The sequence below is a fragment of the Zingiber officinale genome, chromosome 6B, assembly GCF_018446385.1.
Source record: "Zingiber officinale cultivar Zhangliang chromosome 6B, Zo_v1.1, whole genome shotgun sequence".
Classification (NCBI taxonomy): domain Eukaryota; kingdom Viridiplantae; phylum Streptophyta; class Magnoliopsida; order Zingiberales; family Zingiberaceae; genus Zingiber; species Zingiber officinale.
The window spans coordinates 130,503,271-130,508,399 of NC_055996.1; positions in this window are offsets into that span (position 1 = coordinate 130,503,271).

Here is a 5,129-nt window from a genome sequence, read left to right on the forward strand (position 1 = left end):
TTCCCCAACGGAAGGGGCATAATCTTATTAATGGACTTAGTGTCAAGTAATGGTATACACTTAGACACATCTAATAGTATCCTCCCCATCGGAGTCACTGCTATTATTTGTGTGACCAAATGAAACCAACTATTAATTTGTCATAAAACTAGGTTGACAAGATAATAAAATTAAAGGGTTAAAACCCCTCTTACAAATGATTGATTTTGTATACGTCCACACTAACGTGGCATACAAAATTAACGGTGTTTGAGATAATTTTATTTGTCATAAAGATACGTTGACAAGATAGTTAATGGGTAAAACCCTCCTTTTACAAATGTTGAATTTATATACGTCCACACTAACGTGGCATGCAAAATTCAAGGTGTTTGAGGTGTTGGTGAATTTAAATAATATTGTTTGAGGAATCAATATTTTATTTTAAATTCAAAAAGTTTTGACCAAATATTTGATCAAAGACAGATCAACTATTAATTTTATTCGTCATAAAGTAAAGTTGACGAGATAATAAAATTAATGGATAAAATCTCCTCTTTGATTTTGTATACATCCACACTATCGTGGCATACAAAATTCATGGGATTTTAAAGAATTGATCTTGACCAAATATTTTTGTGATTCTTAGGATTTAAAATGTTTGTCAATCCTCTAGTTGTTATACTATAGAAAAGACTTAGTAGTCCCAATTGTAATGATTGGAAATAGGACTTGGACATTAAGGTAGACTGTCTTCTTAGAACTAAGAACAATATAGGTGTATTTAATTCATTAGTTGAAACATGTTTAGTGGTGTTATCTACCAGAACCTGGAGTGTAGATACAGATGCCATCAATCATGTCCGCAATTCATTGCAGGGTTCCAGGAAACCCGACAACTAAATGAAAATAAAAACACCGTCCACATAGGCATTACTGCAAAAAATAGCAACTGTTGCAGTGGGAGAGGTTTATTCTCTAATAGGAATAAAATATAGATGATTAGAAATTGTCTTTACATACTAAGTTTAGAAAGAACCTGATTTTAGTTTCTAAACTATTATAGAATAGATATTGTGTCTATTTTGATAACAAAGTTGTTATCAAGAAAAATAGGGAAGTTATCTATTCTGGTATGTTGGTTGAAAATTTATAATCCAATAACTCCCACGATGCAACAAATAGAAATTAGTAACACATCTTCTAACTTTAAGAGAAAGCAACCTTCGGAAATGAACCAATTATATCTTTGGCATCTAAAGCTAGGTTATATTAACTTAAGTAGATTCATTGGTAGCTGATGAACTTTTGGGTTCATTAGCAGTGGAAATCTTTCCAACCTACGAGTCTTACTTGGAAGGAAAAATAACCAAGAAGCTTTTAAGTCTAAGGGGTATGGAGTCAAAGATATATTGGAATTGGTTCATTCTGATTTGTGTGATCCTATGAGCATCCAGGCAAGAGGTTGTTTCAAATATTTCATCTATTTTATAGACAACTATTTGAGTTACGGATATATTTACTTGATGTGCCGCAAGTCTAAGTGCTTTGATTAGTTCAAAGAGTACGAGGCTGATGTGGAGAAACGACAAAGTAAAAGTATCAAGACACTACGGTAAGATCGTAGTGGCAAGTACCTCTTGGGAGAATTTAGGAGTCATTTATCAGAAGTAGGGATTCAATCCAAACTAACTGCACCTGGTACACCCAACATAATGGTGTAGGAAAAGGAAGGTATAGGACTCTTATGGAAATAAGTAGATTGATGAGTTATTAAGAATATTATCAAAATCATTTTAAGGATATACTCTGGAAACAGGAGTGAATATAGTACCTTCTAAAGTCAGAACTCTCTACTCATATAGAATTGCTGAATAGGCGTAAGCCTATTTCGAAGCATATTCGGATTCGAGAAGTCCAGCACATATGCAGAAGAGAGACAATGATAAGTTGAACAGGAATTCACTTGTTTGTGGGTTATCCTAGTAAAATGAAAGTAGATTTATAGTCTTAAAAATCAGAAGATCATTGTTAGTATCAATGACCGATTTTTAGAAAAGGACTATGTAATAAACCATGTGCCCATAAGAAAATGTGTTCTTAAGGAAATAATAAAAGACATGTCTAATCTAGTACCAACTGTACAAGATGAGATACCACAAGGAAACTGCAACACGTATCACAAATGATACACAATTGCAGAAAGTGTCTTGTCGTAGTGGGAGGGTTGTTAGGCAACCTAAAAAGATTCATGTTTTGGGAGAGTTTTTGGACTCGATCCCTGGAGGACATGAACCTGATCTCCGGACATATGACGAAACACTCCAAGATAAAGATGCAACATCTTGGCAAAGAGTAATGAATATCAGAATTAGAATATATGTATTCTAATAAAATCTGGAAGCTTGTAAAACCACCAAATGGTGTAAAAGCCTTTGGGTGTAAAAAGGTCTATAATAGGAAAAGAGGGATAGAAAGGAAGGTAGTAACTTTCAAAGCAAGGCTTGATGAAAAAGGAAACTTTTTCACTGGTAGTCATGCTTAAGTCTATCCGGATTTTTTTATCTATTTGGCAAGTGGATGTCAAGACAGCATTCCTTAATGGAAGTCTTGATGAAAGCATCCATATAAAGCAACCAGAAGGGTTCATTGCAAAGGGCTAAGAGCATCTTGTGTGCAAGCTCAATCAGTCTATGGACTGAGGCAAAGCTTCAAGGTCTTGGAACATCCGGTTTATCAAAGTAATCCAGACCTATGGATTTATTGAGTAAACGGATAAGTCTTGTGTATACAAAAGGTGTGATGGAAACGTGGTGGTATTTCTTGTACTATACATAGATAACATTTTTGGTAGTTGGAAATAATATCAAAATGTTGTCAGAAGTAAGGGTATGGTTGTCCAAATAATTCGATATAAAGGACTTAGGAGAATGTATATATTTTTGAGATCAAAGTAATAAGGGATCGAAAGAAAAAAATATATTTTACTTATCCCAAGTTTGATACATCAGAAAATCCTTGCTCGTTTTAAGCATGAAAAACTCCTCAAAAGGTTTCTTACCTTTTAAGCATGGAGTGTCTTTATCTAAAGAGATGTCTCCGATGACATCAAAGGAGATTGAGGACATGTAGGCAGTTCTTTATGCTTCGGCAGTTAGACAACCTAATGTATGCTATGCACAAGATCAGAAATTTGTTTTGCCAAGGGCATAGTTAGCAGATATCAAAGTAACCCTAGACAAGGACATTGGACTACAGTAAAGCATATATTAAAGTACCTTAGAGGCGCTAGAGACTATATGCTAGCTTACAAGGTGATCCTTGTGGGTTACACGGATTTTGACTTCAATCGGATAGGGACAATAATAAGTCAACCTCGGGGTTTTGTGTTTACTTTAGGAGGAAAAGTCATAACTATGGAAGAGTGATAAGCATAGGTGTTTTCTGGACTCCACCATTAAGTATATGGCAAGCCTCTGAGGTAGCCATAAAAGCTGAATGACTTAATTACCTCAAGATAGACTTAGATATGATTTCTAGTTTGTCCAAAGATTATTACAATTTATTGTAATAATAATGGTGCAGTAACAAACTCGAAGAAACCATGAGTCTATAAGGCAAGTAAACACAATAGAGCGCAAGTACTACCCAATACGAGAAATTGTATAACGAGGAGAAGTTGTTGCCGCCTAGATTTCATCAGATGATAACCTAAGGTCCTTAAGGCAAGAGCCTTTTGAAAGGCATGAGAATCAGATGTATGGCAGCATATATGGTAGCTTAGTCTTTTAGTATAAGTGGGAGATTGTTAGAGTGTATACTAAAAGCCTAGCTTTTGGTATAAATATTTATTATGAATAAAGAATCACATTTGGTCAAATTGTCTACATTTGTTTGTAGTTGTTCATTTAATTTATATTGTAGATAACATAGTATGTGGTGTCACATGCAGAAGATGATGTTATCAGTACCTTATAAATTATAAACAGTAGCTCACGACCAAAATGGAAAGGAACAAACCATTAGAAGGTCGTAGTGTAATTATGTATTAGTTTATCTTGACTATATAATTACACTAGTACACTCAGAGTGTATTGAGTAGGACCATTTGAGGTCGTTTCTTTTATACTGACTTTATAAAGGAACAAAGACCTCGGTTATTATGGAAGTGTGTGCTCTTAATCCTAATATAATAACAAGCACATATATTTGATATTTATTTCTTTAATTTATCAATGGGTGAGATTTAGTTCGATGAATCCACAAGCCCGATAAGTTGGGAAATTGTATCACTTATAGTGTGTGTTGTTGATTATAGAAGGAAACTGTGTCCTAGAGATACTAGGTTGATAATGTCCTCAAGAGGAGCTCATAAGGATTGTCATGTTAAACCCTACAGGTGGACTTAGTCCGACATGATAATAAGGTTGAGTGGTACTACTCTTGGATTTAGATATTAATTAAATGAGTTGTCAGTAACTCACTTAATTAGTGGACATTCGATATCTTAAACACAGGGAGACTAACACACTCATAATAAGAAGGAGCCCAAAAATGTAATTTGGGATTGGTGCGGTAGTTCAATAATAATTCTCTAGTGGAATGAATTATTATTGATAAAATTAAGTTGTGTGTTCGGGGAGAACACGGGATGCTTAATTTTATCGGGAGACCAAAACTAATTACTCCTCTCGGTCCCTATCGTAGCCTCTTAATTATAGAGTACTATACCCACCTATACCCACCTTCTTACCCATCCTATAGGGGTCGGCCAAGCTAGCTTGGAGAACAAGCTAGGGCCGGCCATGGGTATGTTCATGGGTGAATTCATGTGGTCGTCCCTATTAAAATAAAAAGGAATTTTAATTTTAAAATTTTTCTTATGTGGATAATATAATTTAAAAGAGAGTTTAAAAATTTAAATCCTTCCTTTTATAAGATTCTACAAAAGATTAAGAGAAGAGTTAAAATCTCTTTCCTTATTTGTAGATTAAAAGGTGTTGGTGCGGTTAGCACTAACGGTCTAACTCAGGTTTTGATGAATGACAAATCAGGTTAAGTTAGGTTTGTTGTTGTCTGACACTTTTATCAAGTGTGCAGGAAAAGTCCAGCTAGGTCGACGGGCTGACCGGATAGCTGGCGAGAAGTCC